Source organism: Tachypleus tridentatus, chromosome 8 (genome assembly GCF_004210375.1).
Source record: "Tachypleus tridentatus isolate NWPU-2018 chromosome 8, ASM421037v1, whole genome shotgun sequence".
Lineage (NCBI taxonomy): Eukaryota > Metazoa > Arthropoda > Merostomata > Xiphosura > Limulidae > Tachypleus > Tachypleus tridentatus.
In genome coordinates, this window is record NC_134832.1 from 132,829,110 (window position 1) to 132,854,720 (window position 25,611).

Below are 25,611 nucleotides of genomic sequence, written 5' to 3' on the forward strand. Positions count from 1 at the left end.
TTTCCTCCAATTCAGACTTTGGCAGTTCATTAATTTAATTCTTAAAACTAACTTCATGTTAGAACATCTTGAAACATGCCGTCTCACTTCAACCATATTCATCACTAAAAATAAAATGGACTAATAAATTAGTAGAATAAAATATCATTAATGGGCACCAACTAAATCTGGACAGTTTAAAAAGGAACTGGACTACAACACAAGGTTATTTCTAGTAAATTGTGTAACGTAAACAAATGTTTTGACAGCAGAGCTTGCCTCTTCATCACGTTTTCAAGCGTCAACACTTACAAACTTTGAAAAATTAAAAAAGTAAAATATTTGTCTGATTGTTACACTGATATCATATTATACACTATTTTATGGAACTCGCATGCTGTTAGGGAAACACGATCAATAATGTCGTAAAGAAATCACAAGTAATTAGTTGCATAATAGTTTTAAAAGACCATGGAGGTCCGTATGGCCATATAGCTATAGATACAGGTAAATGAATATCACGTACAGGCTTCTTTTCTATTTCACTATATATTTCCTTGCGACATTAAGATGTTCGAGTTTTAATAAACATTTATTTATAGTCACTTTACTCTGATCACAAGTTCTTAATAAAAATAAAAAAAACCAACAGAAACAAGCTCTTTTATCAACTATTTTTTCGAAACACAAAGTTTAATACTAGTTCTAGCTTTACTTTACTTAACACATTATTCGTAAACTCTCAGTGTATATAACACAGCGTAATAGCACGTATGATATGCTAATTTTATATTCGGAACGTATCAGTACTAACTTTTAATCTCATTGTGATGGTGAAAATTTATAAACACCGTAAATTAGGCCTACTTTACGAAATGGAGTAAATGTCGACACTTCGGCAGAAACGTCCATCTCCCGTCTGTAGACCTAATTACTAACCTGCATTTCTATTCAAATCAAATCTTTTGAAGTTAAACACAAATGATCTGTGAAAACTAAACTGTTCGAATTGCATTCCTTCGATAAGGTAAAACATTTGCACGCTACACGTACATTACTTGTCGAGAATTTTCCCGAAGCTACCTCAAGAGGATAGTACACCTACTGTTAGCTAGAAGGAAAGCCGTGATTGGCTAAAGAACACGCGGGAGGGCGCTGTCTAAAAGCATTATGAGTCAACGTTCGAGAAACTTCGAGAAAAGTTACAAAGAATATAAATATTGCGCTCAACGAAAAGTTCGAAAACGTTCTGCAATCGAGTAGTACTTGAAAGAATTTTCGAATTACTTGCTGTTAACAGTTCTGATAGTGCATATTAAGTTGAAAAGTCTGACTTATACAAGGAAACATGTCGTGTGGAAGAGTACCAGCGATTGGTATTGACCTCGGAACAACTTACTCTTGTGTGGGAGTTTTCCAAAACGGAAAAGTCGAGATCATTGCCAATGATCAGGGTAACAGAACAACGCCAAGTTACGTTGCCTTTACAGATACAGAGCGATTGATTGGAGATGCAGCAAAATCCCAAGTATCTCTGAATCCCGAAAACTCAGTATTTGACGCCAAGAGACTCATCGGCCGTCGGTATGATGATCCAAAGATCCAGCAAGACCTGAAGCACTGGCCTTTCACTGTCGTTAATCAAGACGGTAAGCCAAAAGTGAAAGTTTCATTTAAAGGGGAAAATAAGCTATTCAATCCTGAAGAAATCAGTGCCATGGTTCTAACAAAGATGAAAGAAACCGCTGAAGCCTACCTTGGCCAGCCGGTGAAAGATGCAGTAATCACAGTTCCAGCTTACTTCAATGATTCCCAGAGACAAGCTACCAAGGATGCTGGAGCTATTGCTGGACTTAATGTACTGAGAATTATCAATGAACCAACAGCTGCTGCATTAGCATACGGTCTCGATAAAATCTTCAAGGTGAAAAGCATATCCTCGTATATGATCTAGGAGGTGGGACCTTTGACGTGTCAATACTCACCATTGACGAAGGTTCAATGTTTGAAGTAAGAGCCACTGCTGGTGATACGCATCTGGGTGGTGAGGACTTTGATAACAGGATGGTTAGCCATTTTGTAGAAGAGTTCAAGAGAAAGCACAAAAGGGATCTGCACAAGAGTCCTCGTGCTCTTCGGAGACTGAGAACTGCTTGTGAAAGAGCCAAGCGAACACTGTCCAGCAGTACAGAAGCTTCTATTGAGATTGACGCCCTCTTTGAAGGCATCGACTTCTACAGCAAAATCAGCCGTGCCAGGTTTGAAGAACTGTGTATGGACCTCTTTCGAGGTACACTGGAACCTGTTGAGCGAGCTCTTTCTGATGCCAAGATGGACAAGCATAGGATTAGTGAAATAGTTCTCGTTGGAGGATCCACTCGGATCCCCAAAATCCAGAAGTTGTTAAAGGATTTCTTCAATGGTAAAGATCTATGTATGTCGATCAACCCTGACGAAGCTGTGGCCTATGGAGCTGCAGTCCAGGCAGCCGTGTTGAGTGGTGATACCAGTCATAACATCAAGGACGTGTTACTAGTAGATGTAGCACCTTTGTCTCTTGGTATAGAGACTGCTGGAGGAGTAATGACCAAAATTGTAGAACGAAATTCCAGAATCCCTTGCAAGACCTCACAGGTTTTTACGACCTATTCTGACAACCAACCTGGAGTCACCATCCAGGTATTTGAGGGAGAAAGAGCAATGACTAAAGACAACCATCTGTTGGGGAAGTTTGAACTGATGGGTATACCTCCAGCACATCGTGGTGTGCCTCAGATTGAGGTGACTTTTGATATTGATGCAAACGGCATTCTGCATGTCTCGGCCAAGGATAAGAGCACAGGAAAGGCTGAAAGTATAAGGATCACCAACGAGAAAGGACGACTGTCGAAGGACGAGATTGATAGGATGCTAGCAGACGCTGAAAAGTACCAACAAGAAGACGAAAACAGCGAGAAAGAGTAAGTGCTCGTAATCAGCTAGAGAGTTACGTGTATAGTGTAAAACAGGCAGTCAATGAAAGTGGCGAAAAATTGTCATCTGCTGACAAAGAGAAAGTTAACCAAAAGTGCGAGGACACGATTAGGTGGATAGACAACAACAGCCTAGCAGAGAAGGATGAATTTGAGTATAAACTTAAAGAAGTTCAACAAGAATGTAGTCCTATTATGACCAAACTCCATCAAACAACTGATTCTCGAAATACTTCTAAGAGTTCACGATCTGGTCCAACGGTTGAAGAAGTGGATTAATTGTAGAAAATATAATAAACTGTATATAATGTAAAACTAAAACATGTGATAAATCATATAACACATTTTCGGAACAATATTTTCTCACGTGCTTCATTTTAATTTATTTTCATCAGAATGTATGTATAATATGAAAGTTGTTCTTAATCGTCTTAGCCTAGTCAACGTTATATTTTTATATAAATAAAGCTAGTTTTTGTTAATTACGGTTTTTTCTGGTGCGTTCATATCTTGTAATGTAAGTAGTAAATATGAAGTTTATATCCGTTAATTGTTTTGTTGTTTTTTTATGAGAGGACTGTCACGTTTCATGATGACGTAAGTTTGCCATTTTTCCAATTAATTGGGTGATCGGTAAGGATACCAAACAGCTAAAACTTTAGATTAAAATGTGTACAACATCTAACTCCATTTACTTTATAAATCAATTAGACAAAGTAAACACTTGTATTCAATATGGACTAATTTTTCCAATCTGGAAACTTGTAAGCATTTATAATAACGAGTTTGGAACTCCAAGTGACTAAGCGCTAAGTTTCTTTGTTTCAAGTTGAGCACAAAGCTTCACACAATGGGTTATCTGTGCTCTGTCCACCACGGGAATCGAAGCCCAGTTTCTGGCGTTGTAAGTCCGAACACACACTGCTGTGGTGAGGCGGGAGGGGATTGACAAGCACGGAGGCTCGTTACTCTAGAAACCAACTTTCGATTCTCGTGCAGAACGTAGCACAGATAGTGAATAGGGTAACCTCGTGTTTAACAAGAAACAAACAAAATTCGAATTTTGAAACTGTGCAAACGGTTGAGACAAATAATAAACAAAACTAAATCGTCAACAACTGAATAATTTAGCAGGAAACAATTATCACAATGTAACTTTTATCAGCATGAAACCCGAGTTATCACTTTGAAACCAATAAAAAACAATATCTCTAATAAAGCTCCTACTCGTTTGTTAAATGCTCTGTTTAAATGCACTTTAAAATATTTCTTTCTTTCGCCCAAAAGACTTTCTGTTTGTTTTGGAATTTTGCGCAAAGCTACACGAGGGTTATCTGCTCTAGCCGTCCCTAATTTTGCAATGAAAGAAGGCAGCTAGTCATCACCGCCAACTCTTGGGCTGCTCTTTTACCAACGAATAGTGGGAGTGACCGTCACATTATAACAGCTCCACGGCTGATAGGGCGAGCATGTTTGGTGCGACGGGGATTCGAACCCGCGACCCTCGGATTACGAGTCGAAAGGCCTTAACCCATCACGCCGGGACAAGAATTTATGTGTGTACCTTTTCCTAATTTTGAACTGATAGACCAGAGAAGGAAGACAGCTCGTCAACAACACTCGTCTCGCCAACAATTTAGATACTTTTACGAAATAAACAGAACACAAATCATGAACTTTCGAACCGACATATCCTTTCTACTATTACCAGTTTTAGCCCCTATCTGTTACAAATTTTATATTATCGTGTATATTATTACGGCATTTCTCTGAATTATGTTTTTTTCTCAACTATGTTTCTGTGTAAAATAGTCTGTTCTAATACGTAACAAATCTGTAAATACTTCGTGTAGAACATTCATTTTAATACACAAGCTAAGGATTTGATAACTTTTGCTTGTTTTGCAGCCTCCAGCACTAGATGACATGTGACAGTAGAAACCGGGCTGATTTATTTAACAAAATAGTAATAGTAAACAGGAAACAAAGATGTTCATATTTAACACTAAACTTGTTTTCTCATCCTCCTTGGCTTTACTCAATATACTCTTCTTTTAACAGCCCTAAACCTTCATTTTGTGAAAACGTTTCAGTTTTCTCTTCGACCTCAGCGAACCTGAATACTAACATAAGGCTTGCCAATTTTACCCACAACTAAAAACGTTAAACTTCGTATCATCGTACAATATGTACACATAAATATTCAGATTGTGATTTACAAATACGTAGAAGTTCAAGTGATGAGAATGTGCTGTCATCTGTTGTTCGAGAATAAAATTAAACCGTCTTTCTATTAATTCAGTTGTGAAATGAGCGTTCTTTTACCACCTTTCACGAAGTGGAATTATCTTTGTACATACATAGCCTACACATTAAATGACTAAAGTTAAGGCATCCCATACTTTAGAACAAGTTATTTTGAAACTTTCTATGTACTTATATTTCTATGTCGTGGGATTATTTCAACATTTTATAACATCCAGTGGCTGCCGCGGATCCTTTCTTGTATTTAATTTATTGTAGAGTAAATACACTATGGATATATTCATTTTAACACTACCTTCCAATTAATTTATTTTACTTCTTGTTCGTTTGTTTTCTTTAATCATTCTACCGTCTCCAATTTCACTTACATTCCAACTGGCTATTCAAGAAGTATTCGTACTAATTATGAGGTTCCTCTTCGTATTTCAGAAATTAATTATTTTGGACTTCACCAATTTTCTCAATAAAATCATATTTTAATGCAACTGAAGCATTCAGCATGGCATATATTTACCTGCCTCGTTTTCCTTTTTATATATATACTAAATGCAGGAAATTGTGCTTCTTTTTTATCACTTCTTTATATAAATAAAACCACTAAAAGTGCAATAAAATCTAGAAAGGTATCAATGCTCGTAAGAAAGACATACTGCTCCCTAGCATTCTATCAATACGTAATTACGAGTGGGATCCAACCCTCCTTTAACACTGTGCAAGTTCGGTTCAGATTGATGAAGATATGTTAAAATTTATAAAATCATACGCACGCATGTTCATGATTATTTATATAATCAAATGAATTTGAACTGTATTAAAACTCCACAAGTTATGTACGTAACACTCATTTCTTAAAGAAAGATATCAGTACAGCACATCAACCCCCAAAGCTTACATACAGGGAAACCTGTAAGCTGTGACTCAGAAAACATTTTATGCTGACAGAAACAATATTGAACTAGGACGATGCAAGTTTATTCATTAATATCATGAGAAAATTCTCGCTAACGAAAACCTCACCCAGTGTATTTTTTTAGTTAAGAATAGGAAAACATAATATACATGTCGACCAGTTTCAATACAGAAAAATGTGAAAGGTTACATATTGACAGCCTCATCTCTCAATGACTGGGTAACATTTAACTACCAAATTTTGACAAATGCGGCGTAATAAATTTATTCTCCTATTAAATTATTACTTTTCCATGTTCTTAACATTTTCAAACTCGTAAGGTTAATCAAAATTGCATTTACATGATTTCACCAGTGATGTCTTTTCAGTTGTACATCATTTTACATCTATGCAAGTTCACCAATTTTCCTTCTTCTTATTGGCATTGATTACGAAATGTATTGACACTATATTCCCATTTCAGGCCATTAATAATGGTGAATTATTTGAAATTTTGATACTGTTAAAAAGAAAGACGTAAATTTAATGTAAATCAACTATTCAGAATCTTTCTACAATGAAGTGATATTAAAATGCATCGTGTAAAGAATTTAACTAGAAAATTATTTTTGCTGTCTTTAAAGCCTCTGGTAATGCATAATTATTAAGTAATTCACATAGGCTAGAAGATAGAACATGAATACATATTTTGATAAATTTCTTGATACACTTTGAGGTTATGGATAGCTTCACGATTATTCGTTGCATTATCAAATAAAGACGTCATCAGTAGTAACACGTTTCAAGAAAACGTATTTTATCATTAACATTGTAAATGAACATTTTGAATCCAACACTTGATTTTCTAGTGAGAATGCCAGATTTACTCGTATGGTAGAAAAGTGAACATTAAAACATCACAAAGTTAAACCAGATCAAATCATTAATTTTATAGAATTTGAGTAAACTTTAGGCGAGTACATATACATCTAATGTTTAGTGTAAACCACGTTGCAACTACCCTGCAAGTGTTTTGTGTTATATTTTTTATTCTTACCCTTTATTAAGTTCTTTTCGAAATTTCTTGTTGATATCTTTCACAAGTCTGTTTGTTTTCTCATCTCATTTCCATGCAAGTACTGTGTTTTTTACATCTTAATAAATATAAATTGAAATAACCATGGTTTAGTGGTCAGCCTACTTTCCTTTCTTCTCATCCATTACTAAAATTTTTAAACAGTTCTTTGAAGGCATCATCCACACCATCTGAAATCATTTAAATGCACCTTCCAAAAAATGTCTCATATCCTTTATTGTTGATTTGCTGAAGCATCTAGATAGGCTAACAGACTGACTTTGAATAAGTACTGATATATGATCAGATATGAGTTATTTATTATGCTCCCTGTAGCCAGATTCAAAGAATTCTTGGTAGAGATGTTATCAGTTAAATTACAACACATTAAAATTAATCTAGTTGGTCTATTAATTAGGAACTAGATCCTTCAGAAATAACAGGATTTAAAGTTACAACTGTTGTGATCATTCATATAGTACTTTAGCAAATGAATATTTATCTTGCCACACACATATAGTAATTAACAAGCTTCAAATATGTATTTCGTTTATATTGTTCTACAAAATAATCCAAATGACAACAAGTGACTCTAATTGACATATTTTATTTCTTTGCTTCGATATATACATCTTCAAAACAAAAAACATGTAACTAAATATCTTTCACATTTTAGAATTCTTAAAAGAAAGAAGCCCCATCACCACCACTTAAATAAACCTTCCCTAGAATCTAATAAATAGCTTTACTGTAATTAATATCACCGAGGTTAGTTCCAGGAAGGCATGGAAGTTCCCACATTAGATCTTAAATTCTATACAGTTTGTTTGTTTGTTTCGGCCAAATTTTTAATTTTACAAGTACTTGCTTGAAATCTGACTAATACAAAGAGCAGGATTGCAAACATTCTGCTCTGGCACATCAGCAACATTAGCAATCAGTTAAAAAAATGAAAGTCATTATAACTTAAATTGGAAACAACATACAAAGATGATTACTACTAACCTGTTAGAAACTGTTGTCAAATCTCAATATATAACAGATGCTTTACCATGTACTCGTATATGCAATTATCCGTTGAGGTTAGCTAATGTTGCACACTGTTTATCAATGAAATTACAAAATATGTAAACCTTGGATCAAAGATGGACCATGTGACACCTCTCTCTTTGCATTAAAATATTCTAAAAATGAGCAATACTTGCAAATTAGAATTAGAAAAATTTACGTATAAACTCCAAAATGAAATGTTACTACAAGTTTGAGAAATTTATTTTCATTATTCAAGTTCACATTACTACTCCAACTGACTTTACCTACCTCAATGTATTACTTCTTTAGATTAAAAGTCAGTTAAGTTGAGGAGTTAAACTGTGATTATATTGCTTACAATTTCAAAAAGCTTTCAGCATCATACTTCTTAAATCACATAAAGCAATAATATGTTTATATATGTATTTATTAAATGTATTCTTGTGCCTCACACACAGTTACCACGTTCAATTCAATTAAAATCAAACAATTAATAAAACTGGTCTTTTTGCCATTCAAAATACGTAATGATTACATTCCTCACAAATGCAAGTGAAAACGCTGTCTTTGTTGCACACTATGCTGATTGGAGTAATGATTTCCTCCAATTCAGACTTTGGCAGTTCATTAATTTAATTCTTAAAACTAACTTCATGTTAGAACATCTTGAAACATGCCGTCTCACTTCAACCATATTCATCACTAAAAAATAAAATGGACTAATAAATTAGTAGAATAAAATATCATTAATGGGCACCAACTAAATCTGGACAGTTTAAAAAGGAACTGGACTACAACACAAGGTTATTTCTAGTAAATTGTGTAACGTAAACAAATGTTTTGACAGCAGAGCTTGCCTCTTCATCACGTTTTTCAAGCGTCAACACTTACAAACTTTGAAAAATTAAAAAAAGTAAAATATTTGTCTGATTGTTACACTGATATCATATTATACACTATTTTATGGAACTCGCATGCTGTTAGGGAAACACGATCAATAATGTCGTAAAGAAATCACAAGTAATTAGTTGCATAATAGTTTTAAAAGACCATGGAGGTCCGTATGGCCATATAGCTATAGATACAGGTAAATGAATATCACGTACAGGCTTCTTTTCTATTTCACTATATATTTCCTTGCGACATTAAGATGTTCGAGTTTTAATAAACATTTATTTATAGTCACTTTACTCTGATCACAAGTTCTTAATAAAAATAAAAAAAACCAACAGAAACAAGCTCTTTTATCAACTATTTTTTTCGAAACACAAAGTTTAATACTAGTTCTAGCTTTACTTTACTTAACACATTATTCGTAAACTCTCAGTGTATATAACACAGCGTAATAGCACGTATGATATGCTAATTTTATATTCGGAACGTATCAGTACTAACTTTTAATCTCATTGTGATGGTGAAAATTTATAAACACCGTAAATTAGGCCTACTTTACGAAATGGAGTAAATGTCGACACTTCGGCAGAAACGTCCATCTCCCGTCTGTAGACCTAATTACTAACCTGCATTTCTATTCAAATCAAATCTTTTGAAGTTAAACACAAATGATCTGTGAAAACTAAACTGTTCGAATTGCATTCCTTCGATAAGGTAAAACATTTGCACGCTACACGTACATTACTTGTCGAGAATTTTCCCGAAGCTACCTCAAGAGGATAGTACACCTACTGTTAGCTAGAAGGAAAGCCGTGATTGGCTAAAGAACACGCGGGAGGGCGCTGTCTAAAAGCATTATGAGTCAACGTTCGAGAAACTTCGAGAAAAGTTACAAAGAATATAAATATTGCGCTCAACGAAAAGTTCGAAAACGTTCTGCAATCGAGTAGTACTTGAAAGAATTTTCGAATTACTTGCTGTTAACAGTTCTGATAGTGCATATTAAGTTGAAAAGTCTGACTTATACAAGGAAACATGTCGTGTGGAAGAGTACCAGCGATTGGTATTGACCTCGGAACAACTTACTCTTGTGTGGGAGTTTTCCAAAACGGAAAAGTCGAGATCATTGCCAATGATCAGGGTAACAGAACAACGCCAAGTTACGTTGCCTTTACAGATACAGAGCGATTGATTGGAGATGCAGCAAAATCCCAAGTATCTCTGAATCCCGAAAACTCAGTATTTGACGCCAAGAGACTCATCGGCCGTCGGTATGATGATCCAAAGATCCAGCAAGACCTGAAGCACTGGCCTTTCACTGTCGTTAATCAAGACGGTAAGCCAAAAGTGAAAGTTTCATTTAAAGGGGAAAATAAGCTATTCAATCCTGAAGAAATCAGTGCCATGGTTCTAACAAAGATGAAAGAAACCGCTGAAGCCTACCTTGGCCAGCCGGTGAAAGATGCAGTAATCACAGTTCCAGCTTACTTCAATGATTCCCAGAGACAAGCTACCAAGGATGCTGGAGCTATTGCTGGACTTAATGTACTGAGAATTATCAATGAACCAACAGCTGCTGCATTAGCATACGGTCTCGATAAAATCTTCAAGGTGAAAAGCATATCCTCGTATATGATCTAGGAGGTGGGACCTTTGACGTGTCAATACTCACCATTGACGAAGGTTCAATGTTTGAAGTAAGAGCCACTGCTGGTGATACGCATCTGGGTGGTGAGGACTTTGATAACAGGATGGTTAGCCATTTTGTAGAAGAGTTCAAGAGAAAGCACAAAAGGGATCTGCACAAGAGTCCTCGTGCTCTTCGGAGACTGAGAACTGCTTGTGAAAGAGCCAAGCGAACACTGTCCAGCAGTACAGAAGCTTCTATTGAGATTGACGCCCTCTTTGAAGGCATCGACTTCTACAGCAAAATCAGCCGTGCCAGGTTTGAAGAACTGTGTATGGACCTCTTTCGAGGTACACTGGAACCTGTTGAGCGAGCTCTTTCTGATGCCAAGATGGACAAGCATAGGATTAGTGAAATAGTTCTCGTTGGAGGATCCACTCGGATCCCCAAAATCCAGAAGTTGTTAAAGGATTTCTTCAATGGTAAAGATCTATGTATGTCGATCAACCCTGACGAAGCTGTGGCCTATGGAGCTGCAGTCCAGGCAGCCGTGTTGAGTGGTGATACCAGTCATAACATCAAGGACGTGTTACTAGTAGATGTAGCACCTTTGTCTCTTGGTATAGAGACTGCTGGAGGAGTAATGACCAAAATTGTAGAACGAAATTCCAGAATCCCTTGCAAGACCTCACAGGTTTTTACGACCTATTCTGACAACCAACCTGGAGTCACCATCCAGGTATTTGAGGGAGAAAGAGCAATGACTAAAGACAACCATCTGTTGGGGAAGTTTGAACTGATGGGTATACCTCCAGCACATCGTGGTGTGCCTCAGATTGAGGTGACTTTTGATATTGATGCAAACGGCATTCTGCATGTCTCGGCCAAGGATAAGAGCACAGGAAAGGCTGAAAGTATAAGGATCACCAACGAGAAAGGACGACTGTCGAAGGACGAGATTGATAGGATGCTAGCAGACGCTGAAAAGTACCAACAAGAAGACGAAAAACAGCGAGAAAGAGTAAGTGCTCGTAATCAGCTAGAGAGTTACGTGTATAGTGTAAAACAGGCAGTCAATGAAAGTGGCGAAAAATTGTCATCTGCTGACAAAGAGAAAGTTAACCAAAAGTGCGAGGACACGATTAGGTGGATAGACAACAACAGCCTAGCAGAGAAGGATGAATTTGAGTATAAACTTAAAGAAGTTCAACAAGAATGTAGTCCTATTATGACCAAACTCCATCAAACAACTGATTCTCGAAATACTTCTAAGAGTTCACGATCTGGTCCAACGGTTGAAGAAGTGGATTAATTGTAGAAAATATAATAAACTGTATATAATGTAAAACTAAAACATGTGATAAATCATATAACACATTTTCGGAACAATATTTTCTCACGTGCTTCATTTTAATTTATTTTCATCAGAATGTATGTATAATATGAAAGTTGTTCTTAATCGTCTTAGCCTAGTCAACGTTATATTTTTATATAAATAAAGCTAGTTTTGTTAATTACGGTTTTTCTGGTGCGTTCATATCTTGTAATGTAAGTAGTAAATATGAAGTTTATATCCGTTAATTGTTTTGTTGTTTTTTTATGAGAGGACTGTCACGTTTCATGATGACGTAAGTTTGCCATTTTTCCAATTAATTGGGTGATCGGTAAGGATACCAAACAGCTAAAACTTTAGATTAAAATGTGTACAACATCTAACTCCATTTACTTTATAAATCAATTAGACAAAGTAAACACTTGTATTCAATATGGACTAATTTTTCCAATCTGGAAACTTGTAAGCATTTATAATAACGAGTTTGGAACTCCAAGTGACTAAGCGCTAAGTTTCTTTGTTTCAAGTTGAGCACAAAGCTTCACACAATGGGTTATCTGTGCTCTGTCCACCACGGGAATCGAAGCCCAGTTTCTGGCGTTGTAAGTCCGAACACACACTGCTGTGGTGAGGCGGGGAGGGGGATTGACAAGCACGGAGGCTCGTTACTCTAGAAACCAACTTTCGATTCTCGTGCAGAACGTAGCACAGATAGTGAATAGGGTAACCTCGTGTTTAACAAGAAACAAACAAAATTCGAATTTTGAAACTGTGCAAACGGTTGAGACAAATAATAAACAAAAACTAAATCGTCAACAACTGAATAATTTAGCAGGAAACAATTATCACAATGTAACTTTTATCAGCATGAAACCCGAGTTATCACTTTGAAACCAATAAAAAACAATATCTCTAATAAAGCTCCTACTCGTTTGTTAAATGCTCTGTTTAAATGCACTTTAAAATATTTCTTTCTTTCGCCCAAAAGACTTTCTGTTTGTTTTGGAATTTTGCGCAAAGCTACACGAGGGTTATCTGCTCTAGCCGTCCCTAATTTTGCAATGAAAGAAGGCAGCTAGTCATCACCGCCAACTCTTGGGCTGCTCTTTTACCAACGAATAGTGGGAGTGACCGTCACATTATAACAGCTCCACGGCTGATAGGGCGAGCATGTTTGGTGCGACGGGGATTCGAACCCGCGACCCTCGGATTACGAGTCGAAAGGCCTTAACCCATCACGCCGGGACAAGAATTTATGTGTGTACCTTTTCCTAATTTTGAACTGATAGACCAGAGAAGGAAGACAGCTCGTCAACAACACTCGTCTCGCCAACAATTTAGATACTTTTACGAAATAAACAGAACACAAATCATGAACTTTCGAACCGACATATCCTTTCTACTATTACCAGTTTTAGCCCCTATCTGTTACAAATTTTATATTATCGTGTATATTATTACGGCATTTCTCTGAATTATGTTTTTTTCTCAACTATGTTTCTGTGTAAAAATAGTCTGTTCTAATACGTAACAAATCTGTAAATACTTCGTGTAGAACATTCATTTTAATACACAAGCTAAGGATTTGATAACTTTTGCTTGTTTTGCAGCCTCCAGCACTAGATGACATGTGACAGTAGAAACCGGGCTGATTTATTTAACAAAATAGTAATAGTAAACAGGAAACAAAGATGTTCATATTTAACACTAAACTTGTTTTCTCATCCTCCTTGGCTTTACTCAATATACTCTTCTTTTAACAGCCCTAAACCTTCATTTTGTGAAAACGTTTCAGTTTTCTCTTCGACCTCAGCGAACCTGAATACTAACATAAGGCTTGCCAATTTTACCCACAACTAAAAACGTTAAACTTCGTATCATCGTACAATATGTACACATAAATATTCAGATTGTGATTTACAAATACGTAGAAGTTCAAGTGATGAGAATGTGCTGTCATCTGTTGTTCGAGAATAAAATTAAACCGTCTTTCTATTAATTCAGTTGTGAAATGAGCGTTCTTTTACCACCTTTCACGAAGTGGAATTATCTTTGTACATACATAGCCTACACATTAAATGACTAAAGTTAAGGCATCCCATACTTTAGAACAAGTTATTTTGAAACTTTCTATGTACTTATATTTCTATGTCGTGGGATTATTTCAACATTTTATAACATCCAGTGGCTGCCGCGGATCCTTTCTTGTATTTAATTTATTGTAGAGTAAATACACTATGGATATATTCATTTTAACACTACCTTCCAATTAATTTATTTTACTTCTTGTTCGTTTGTTTTCTTTAATCATTCTACCGTCTCCAATTTCACTTACATTCCAACTGGCTATTCAAGAAGTATTCGTACTAATTATGAGGTTCCTCTTCGTATTTCAGAAATTAATTATTTTGGACTTCACCAATTTTCTCAATAAAATCATATTTTAATGCAACTGAAGCATTCAGCATGGCATATATTTACCTGCCTCGTTTTCCTTTTTATATATATACTAAATGCAGGAAATTGTGCTTCTTTTATCACTTCTTTATATAAATAAAACCACTAAAAGTGCAATAAAATCTAGAAAGGTATCAATGCTCGTAAGAAAGACATACTGCTCCCTAGCATTCTATCAATACGTAATTACGAGTGGGATCCAACCCTCCTTTAACACTGTGCAAGTTCGGTTCAGATTGATGAAGATATGTTAAAATTTATAAAATCATACGCACGCATGTTCATGATTATTTATATAATCAAATGAATTTGAACTGTATTAAAACTCCACAAGTTATGTACGTAACACTCATTTCTTAAAGAAAGATATCAGTACAGCACATCAACCCCCAAAGCTTACATACAGGGAAACCTGTAAGCTGTGACTCCAGAAAACATTTTATGCTGACAGAAACAATATTGAACTAGGACGATGCAAGTTTATTCATTAATATCATGAGAAAATTCTCGCTAACGAAAACCTCACCCAGTGTATTTTTTTAGTTAAGAATAGGAAAACATAATATACATGTCGACCAGTTTCAATACAGAAAAATGTGAAAGGTTACATATTGACAGCCTCATCTCTCAATGACTGGGTAACATTTAACTACCAAATTTTGACAAATGCGGCGTAATAAATTTATTCTCCTATTAAATTATTACTTTTCCATGTTCTTAACATTTTCAAACTCGTAAGGTTAATCAAAATTGCATTTACATGATTTCACCAGTGATGTCTTTTCAGTTGTACATCATTTTACATCTATGCAAGTTCACCAATTTTCCTTCTTCTTATTGGCATTGATTACGAAATGTATTGACACTATATTCCCATTTCAGGCCATTAATAATGGTGAATTATTTGAAATTTTGATACTGTTAAAAGAAAGACGTAAATTTAATGTAAATCAACTATTCAGAATCTTTCTACAATGAAGTGATATTAAAATGCATCGTGTAAAGAATTTAACTAGAAAATTATTTTTGCTGTCTTTAAAGCCTCTGGTAATGCATAATTATTAAGTAATTCACATAGGCTAGAAGATAGAACATGAATACATATTTTGATAAATTTCTTGATACACTTTGAGGTTATGGATAGCTTCACGATTATTCGTTGCATTATCAAATAAAGACGTCATCAGTAGTAACACGTTTCAAGAAAACGTATTTTATCATTAACATTGTAAATGAACATTTTGAATCCAACACTTGATTTTCTAGTGAGAATGCCAGATTTACTCGTATGGTAGAAAAGTGAACATTAAAAACATCACAAAGTTAAACCAGATCAAATCATTAATTTTATAGAATTTGAGTAAACTTTAGGCGAGTACATATACATCTAATGTTTAGTGTAAACCACGTTGCAACTACCCTGCAAGTGTTTTGTGTTATATTTTTATTCTTACCCTTTATTAAGTTCTTTTCGAAATTTCTTGTTGATATCTTTCACAAGTCTGTTTGTTTTTCTCATCTCATTTCCATGCAAGTACTGTGTTTTTTACATCTTAATAAATATAAATTGAAATAACCATGGTTTAGTGGTCAGCCTACTTTCCTTTCTTCTCATCCATTACTAAAATTTTTAAACAGTTCTTTGAAGGCATCATCCACACCATCTGAAATCATTTAAATGCACCTTCCAAAAAATGTCTCATATCCTTTATTGTTGATTTGCTGAAGCATCTAGATAGGCTAACAGACTGACTTTGAATAAGTACTGATATATGATCAGATATGAGTTATTTATTATGCTCCCTGTAGCCAGATTCAAAGAATTCTTGGTAGAGATGTTATCAGTTAAATTACAACACATTAAAATTAATCTAGTTGGTCTATTAATTAGGAACTAGATCCTTCAGAAATAACAGGATTTAAAGTTACAACTGTTGTGATCATTCATATAGTACTTTAGCAAATGAATATTTATCTTGCCACACACATATAGTAATTAACAAGCTTCAAATATGTATTTCGTTTATATTGTTCTACAAAATAATCCAAATGACAACAAGTGACTCTAATTGACATATTTTATTTCTTTGCTTCGATATATACATCTTCAAAACAAAAAACATGTAACTAAATATCTTTCACATTTTAGAATTCTTAAAAGAAAGAAGCCCCATCACCACCACTTAAATAAACCTTCCCTAGAATCTAATAAATAGCTTTACTGTAATTAATATCACCGAGGTTAGTTCCAGGAAGGCATGGAAGTTCCCCACATTAGATCTTAAATTCTATACAGTTTGTTTGTTTGTTTCGGCCAAATTTTTAATTTTACAAGTACTTGCTTGAAATCTGACTAATACAAAGAGCAGGATTGCAAACATTCTGCTCTGGCACATCAGCAACATTAGCAATCAGTTAAAAAAATGAAAGTCATTATAACTTAAATTGGAAACAACATACAAAGATGATTACTACTAACCTGTTAGAAACTGTTGTCAAATCTCAATATATAACAGATGCTTTACCATGTACTCGTATATGCAATTATCCGTTGAGGTTAGCTAATGTTGCACACTGTTTATCAATGAAATTACAAAATATGTAAACCTTGGATCAAAGATGGACCATGTGACACCTCTCTCTTTGCATTAAAATATTCTAAAAATGAGCAATACTTGCAAATTAGAATTAGAAAAATTTACGTATAAACTCCAAAATGAAATGTTACTACAAGTTTGAGAAATTTATTTTCATTATTCAAGTTCACATTACTACTCCAACTGACTTTTACCTACCTCAATGTATTACTTCTTTAGATTAAAAGTCAGTTAAGTTGAGGAGTTAAACTGTGATTATATTGCTTACAATTTCAAAAAGCTTTCAGCATCATACTTCTTAAATCACATAAAGCAATAATATGTTTATATATGTATTTATTAAATGTATTCTTGTGCCTCACACACAGTTACCACGTTCAATTCAATTAAAATCAAACAATTAATAAAACTGGTCTTTTTTGCCATTCAAAATACGTAATGATTACATTCCTCACAAATGCAAGTGAAAACGCTGTCTTTGTTGCACACTATGCTGATTGGAGTAATGATTTCCTCCAATTCAGACTTTGGCAGTTCATTAATTTAATTCTTAAAACTAACTTCATGTTAGAACATCTTGAAACATGCCGTCTCACTTCAACCATATTCATCACTAAAATAAAATGGACTAATAAATTAGTAGAATAAAATATCATTAATGGGCACCAACTAAATCTGGACAGTTTAAAAAGGAACTGGACTACAACACAAGGTTATTTCTAGTAAATTGTGTAACGTAAACAAATGTTTTGACAGCAGAGCTTGCCTCTTCATCACGTTTTCAAGCGTCAACACTTACAAACTTTGAAAAATTAAAAAAAGTAAAATATTTGTCTGATTGTTACACTGATATCATATTATACACTATTTTATGGAACTCGCATGCTGTTAGGGAAACACGATCAATAATGTCGTAAAGAAATCACAAGTAATTAGTTGCATAATAGTTTTAAAAGACCATGGAGGTCCGTATGGCCATATAGCTATAGATACAGGTAAATGAATATCACGTACAGGCTTCTTTTCTATTTCACTATATATTTCCTTGCGACATTAAGATGTTCGAGTTTTAATAAACATTTATTTATAGTCACTTTACTCTGATCACAAGTTCTTAATAAAAATAAAAAAACCAACAGAAACAAGCTCTTTTATCAACTATTTTTCGAAACACAAAGTTTAATACTAGTTCTAGCTTTACTTTACTTAACACATTATTCGTAAACTCTCAGTGTATATAACACAGCGTAATAGCACGTATGATATGCTAATTTTATATTCGGAACGTATCAGTACTAACTTTTAATCTCATTGTGATGGTGAAAATTTATAAACACCGTAAATTAGGCCTACTTTACGAAATGGAGTAAATGTCGACACTTCGGCAGAAACGTCCATCTCCCGTCTGTAGACCTAATTACTAACCTGCATTTCTATTCAAATCAAATCTTTTGAAGTTAAACACAAATGATCTGTGAAAACTAAACTGTTCGAATTGCATTCCTTCGATAAGGTAAAACATTTGCACGCTACACGTACATTACTTGTCGAGAATTTTCCCGAAGCTACCTCAAGAGGATAGTACACCTACTGTTAGCTAGAAGGAAAGCCGTGATTGGCTAAAGAACACGCGGGAGGGCGCTGTCTAAAAGCATTATGAGTCAACGTTCGAGAAACTTCGAGAAAAGTTACAAAGAATATAAATATTGCGCTCAACGAAAAGTTCGAAAACGTTCTGCAATCGAGTAGTACTTGAAAGAATTTTCGAATTACTTGCTGTTAACAGTTCTGATAGTGCATATTAAGTTGAAAAGTCTGACTTATACAAGGAAACATGTCGTGTGGAAGAGTACCAGCGATTGGTATTGACCTCGGAACAACTTACTCTTGTGTGGGAGTTTTCCAAAACGGAAAAGTCGAGATCATTGCCAATGATCAGGGTAACAGAACAACGCCAAGTTACGTTGCCTTTACAGATACAGAGCGATTGATTGGAGATGCAGCAAAATCCCAAGTATCTCTGAATCCCGAAAACTCAGTATTTGACGCCAAGAGACTCATCGGCCGTCGGTATGATGATCCAAAGATCCAGCAAGACCTGAAGCACTGGCCTTTCACTGTCGTTAATCAAGACGGTAAGCCAAAAGTGAAAGTTTCATTTAAAGGGGAAAATAAGCTATTCAATCCTGAAGAAATCAGTGCCATGGTTCTAACAAAGATGAAAGAAACCGCTGAAGCCTACCTTGGCCAGCCGGTGAAAGATGCAGTAATCACAGTTCCAGCTTACTTCAATGATTCCCAGAGACAAGCTACCAAGGATGCTGGAGCTATTGCTGGACTTAATGTACTGAGAATTATCAATGAACCAACAGCTGCTGCATTAGCATACGGTCTCGATAAAATCTTCAAGGTGAAAAGCATATCCTCGTATATGATCTAGGAGGTGGGACCTTTGACGTGTCAATACTCACCATTGACGAAGGTTCAATGTTTGAAGTAAGAGCCACTGCTGGTGATACGCATCTGGGTGGTGAGGACTTTGATAACAGGATGGTTAGCCATTTTGTAGAAGAGTTCAAGAGAAAGCACAAAAGGGATCTGCACAAGAGTCCTCGTGCTCTTCGGAGACTGAGAACTGCTTGTGAAAGAGCCAAGCGAACACTGTCCAGCAGTACAGAAGCTTCTATTGAGATTGACGCCCTCTTTGAAGGCATCGACTTCTACAGCAAAATCAGCCGTGCCAGGTTTGAAGAACTGTGTATGGACCTCTTTCGAGGTACACTGGAACCTGTTGAGCGAGCTCTTTCTGATGCCAAGATGGACAAGCATAGGATTAGTGAAATAGTTCTCGTTGGAGGATCCACTCGGATCCCCAAAATCCAGAAGTTGTTAAAGGATTTCTTCAATGGTAAAGATCTATGTATGTCGATCAACCCTGACGAAGCTGTGGCCTATGGAGCTGCAGTCCAGGCAGCCGTGTTGAGTGGTGATACCAGTCATAACATCAAGGACGTGTTACTAGTAGATGTAGCACCTTTGTCTCTTGGTATAGAGACTGCTGGAGGAGTAATGACCAAAATTGTAGAACGAAATTCCAGAATCCCTTGCAAGACCTCACAGGTTTTTACGACCTATTCTGACAACCAACCTGGAGTCACCATCCAGGTATTTGAGGGAGAAAGAGCAATGACTAAAGACAACCATCTGTTGGGGAAGTTTGAACTGATGGGTATACCTCCAGCACATCGTGGTGTGCCTCAGATTGAGGTGACTTTTGATATTGATGCAAACGGCATTCTGCATGTCTCGGCCAAGGATAAGAGCACAGGAAAGGCTGAAAGTATAAGGATCACCAACGAGAAAGGACGACTGTCGAAGGACGAGATTGATAGGATGCTAGCAGACGCTGAAAAGTACCAACAAGAAGACGAAAAACAGCGAGAAAGAGTAAGTGCTCGTAATCAGCTAGAGAGTTACGTGTATAGTGTAAAACAGGCAGTCAATGAAAGTGGCGAAAAATTGTCATCTGCTGACAAAGAGAAAGTTAACCAAAAGTGCGAGGACACGATTAGGTGGATAGACAACAACAGCCTAGCAGAGAAGGATGAATTTGAGTATAAACTTAAAGAAGTTCAACAAGAATGTAGTCCTATTATGACCAAACTCCATCAAACAACTGATTCTCGAAATACTTCTAAGAGTTCACGATCTGGTCCAACGGTTGAAGAAGTGGATTAATTGTAGAAAATATAATAAACTGTATATAATGTAAAACTAAAACATGTGATAAATCATATAACACATTTTCGGAACAATATTTTCTCACGTGCTTCATTTTAATTTATTTTCATCAGAATGTATGTATAATATGAAAGTTGTTCTTAATCGTCTTAGCCTAGTCAACGTTATATTTTTATATAAATAAAGCTAGTTTTTGTTAATTACGGTTTTTTCTGGTGCGTTCATATCTTGTAATGTAAGTAGTAAATATGAAGTTTATATCCGTTAATTGTTTTGTTGTTTTTTATGAGAGGACTGTCACGTTTCATGATGACGTAAGTTTGCCATTTTTCCAATTAATTGGGTGATCGGTAAGGATACCAAACAGCTAAAACTTTAGATTAAAATGTGTACAACATCTAACTCCATTTACTTTATAAATCAATTAGACAAAGTAAACACTTGTATTCAATATGGACTAATTTTTCCAATCTGGAAACTTGTAAGCATTTATAATAACGAGTTTGGAACTCCAAGTGACTAAGCGCTAAGTTTCTTTGTTTCAAGTTGAGCACAAAGCTTCACACAATGGGTTATCTGTGCTCTGTCCACCACGGGAATCGAAGCCCAGTTTCTGGCGTTGTAAGTCCGAACACACACTGCTGTGGTGAGGCGGGGAGGGGGATTGACAAGCACGGAGGCTCGTTACTCTAGAAACCAACTTTCGATTCTCGTGCAGAACGTAGCACAGATAGTGAATAGGGTAACCTCGTGTTTAACAAGAAACAAACAAAATTCGAATTTTGAAACTGTGCAAACGGTTGAGACAAATAATAAACAAAAACTAAATCGTCAACAACTGAATAATTTAGCAGGAAACAATTATCACAATGTAACTTTTATCAGCATGAAACCCGAGTTATCACTTTGAAACCAATAAAAAACAATATCTCTAATAAAGCTCCTACTCGTTTGTTAAATGCTCTGTTTAAATGCACTTTAAAATATTTCTTTCTTTCGCCCAAAAGACTTTCTGTTTGTTTTGGAATTTTGCGCAAAGCTACACGAGGGTTATCTGCTCTAGCCGTCCCTAATTTTGCAATGAAAGAAGGCAGCTAGTCATCACCGCCAACTCTTGGGCTGCTCTTTTACCAACGAATAGTGGGAGTGACCGTCACATTATAACAGCTCCACGGCTGATAGGGCGAGCATGTTTGGTGCGACGGGGATTCGAACCCGCGACCCTCGGATTACGAGTCGAAAGGCCTTAACCCATCACGCCGGGACAAGAATTTATGTGTGTACCTTTTCCTAATTTTGAACTGATAGACCAGAGAAGGAAGACAGCTCGTCAACAACACTCGTCTCGCCAACAATTTAGATACTTTTACGAAATAAACAGAACACAAATCATGAACTTTCGAACCGACATATCCTTTCTACTATTACCAGTTTTAGCCCCTATCTGTTACAAATTTTATATTATCGTGTATATTATTACGGCATTTCTCTGAATTATGTTTTTTTCTCAACTATGTTTCTGTGTAAAATAGTCTGTTCTAATACGTAACAAATCTGTAAATACTTCGTGTAGAACATTCATTTTAATACACAAGCTAAGGATTTGATAACTTTTGCTTGTTTTGCAGCCTCCAGCACTAGATGACATGTGACAGTAGAAACCGGGCTGATTTATTTAACAAAATAGTAATAGTAAACAGGAAACAAAGATGTTCATATTTAACACTAAACTTGTTTTCTCATCCTCCTTGGCTTTACTCAATATACTCTTCTTTTAACAGCCCTAAACCTTCATTTTGTGAAAACGTTTCAGTTTTCTCTTCGACCTCAGCGAACCTGAATACTAACATAAGGCTTGCCAATTTTACCCACAACTAAAAACGTTAAACTTCGTATCATCGTACAATATGTACACATAAATATTCAGATTGTGATTTACAAATACGTAGAAGTTCAAGTGATGAGAATGTGCTGTCATCTGTTGTTCGAGAATAAAATTAAACCGTCTTTCTATTAATTCAGTTGTGAAATGAGCGTTCTTTTACCACCTTTCACGAAGTGGAATTATCTTTGTACATACATAGCCTACACATTAAATGACTAAAGTTAAGGCATCCCATACTTTAGAACAAGTTATTTTGAAACTTTCTATGTACTTATATTTCTATGTCGTGGGATTATTTCAACATTTTATAACATCCAGTGGCTGCCGCGGATCCTTTCTTGTATTTAATTTATTGTAGAGTAAATACACTATGGATATATTCATTTTAACACTACCTTCCAATTAATTTATTTTACTTCTTGTTCGTTTGTTTTCTTTAATCATTCTACCGTCTCCAATTTCACTTACATTCCAACTGGCTATTCAAGAAGTATTCGTACTAATTATGAGGTTCCTCTTCGTATTTCAGAAATTAATTATTTTGGACTTCACCAATTTTCTCAATAAAATCATATTTTAATGCAACTGAAGCATTCAGCATGGCATATATTTACCTGCCTCGTTTTCCTTTTTATATATATACTAAATGCAGGAAATTGTGCTTCTTTTTTATCACTTCTTTATATAAATAAAACCACTAAAAGTGCAATAAAATCTAGAAAGGTATCAATACTCGTAAGAAAGACATACTGCTCCCTAGCATTCTATCAATACGTAATTACGAGTGGGATCCAACCCTCCTTTAACACTGTGCAAGTTCGGTTCAGATTGATGAAGATATGTTAAAATTTATAAAATCATACGCACGCATGTTCATGATTATTTATATAATCAAATGAATTTGAACTGTATTAAAACTCCACAAGTTATGTACGTAACACTCATTTCTTAAAGAAAGATATCAGTACAGCACATCAACCCCCAAAGCTTACATACAGGGAAACCTGTAAGCTGTGACTCCAGAAAACATTTTATGCTGACAGAAACAATATTGAACTAGGACGATGCAAGTTTATTCATTAATATCATGAGAAAATTCTCGCTAACGAAAACCTCACCCAGTGTATTTTTTTAGTTAAGAATAGGAAAACATAATATACATGTCGACCAGTTTCAATACAGAAAAATGTGAAAGGTTACATATTGACAGCCTCATCTCTCAATGACTGGGTAACATTTAACTACCAAATTTTGACAAATGCGGCGTAATAAATTTATTCTCCTATTAAATTATTACTTTTCCATGTTCTTAACATTTTCAAACTCGTAAGGTTAATCAAAATTGCATTTACATGATTTCACCAGTGATGTCTTTTCAGTTGTACATCATTTTACATCTATGCAAGTTCACCAATTTTCCTTCTTCTTATTGGCATTGATTACGAAATGTATTGACACTATATTCCCATTTCAGGCCATTAATAATGGTGAATTATTTGAAATTTTGATACTGTTAAAAGAAAGACGTAAATTTAATGTAAATCAACTATTCAGAATCTTTCTACAATGAAGTGATATTAAAATGCATCGTGTAAAGAATTTAACTAGAAAATTATTTTTGCTGTCTTTAAAGCCTCTGGTAATGCATAATTATTAAGTAATTCACATAGGCTAGAAGATAGAACATGAATACATATTTTGATAAATTTCTTGATACACTTTGAGGTTATGGATAGCTTCACGATTATTCGTTGCATTATCAAATAAAGACGTCATCAGTAGTAACACGTTTCAAGAAAACGTATTTTATCATTAACATTGTAAATGAACATTTTGAATCCAACACTTGATTTTCTAGTGAGAATGCCAGATTTACTCGTATGGTAGAAAAGTGAACATTAAAAACATCACAAAGTTAAACCAGATCAAATCATTAATTTTATAGAATTTGAGTAAACTTTAGGCGAGTACATATACATCTAATGTTTAGTGTAAACCACGTTGCAACTACCCTGCAAGTGTTTTGTGTTATATTTTTTATTCTTACCCTTTATTAAGTTCTTTTCGAAATTTCTTGTTGATATCTTTCACAAGTCTGTTTGTTTTTCTCATCTCATTTCCATGCAAGTACTGTGTTTTTTACATCTTAATAAATATAAATTGAAATAACCATGGTTTAGTGGTCAGCCTACTTTCCTTTCTTCTCATCCATTACTAAAATTTTTAAACAGTTCTTTGAAGGCATCATCCACACCATCTGTTTCTATATTAATTGAAATCATTTAAATGCACCTTCCAAAAAATGTCTCATATCCTTTATTGTTGATTTGCTGAAGCATCTAGATAGGCTAACAGACTGACTTTGAATAAGTACTGATATATGATCAGATATGAGTTATTTATTATGCTCCCTGTAGCCAGATTCAAAGAATTCTTGGTAGAGATGTTATCAGTTAAATTACAACACATTAAAATTAATCTAGTTGGTCTATTAATTAGGAACTAGATCCTTCAGAAATAACAGGATTTAAAGTTACAACTGTTGTGATCATTCATATAGTACTTTAGCAAATGAATATTTATCTTGCCACACACATATAGTAATTAACAAGCTTCAAATATGTATTTCGTTTATATTGTTCTACAAAATAATCCAAATGACAACAAGTGACTCTAATTGACATATTTTATTTCTTTGCTTCGATATATACATCTTCAAAACAAAAAACATGTAACTAAATATCTTTCACATTTTAGAATTCTTAAAAGAAAGAAGCCCCATCACCACCACTTAAATAAACCTTCCCTAGAATCTAATAAATAGCTTTACTGTAATTAATATCACCGAGGTTAGTTCCAGGAAGG

General features: G+C 35.0%; 2 pseudogenes; both read left to right on the forward strand.

Annotated features, from left to right (window-relative positions):
- Positions 1-1,285: 1,285 nt before the first annotated feature.
- On the forward strand, positions 1,286-12,194 carry LOC143224014 (uncharacterized; annotated as a pseudogene).
- A 6,723-nt stretch (positions 12,195-18,917) lies between these two features.
- Positions 18,918-21,007, forward strand: LOC143223521 (heat shock protein 70 B2-like; annotated as a pseudogene).
- The last annotated feature ends 4,604 nt before the right edge of the window (positions 21,008-25,611 follow it).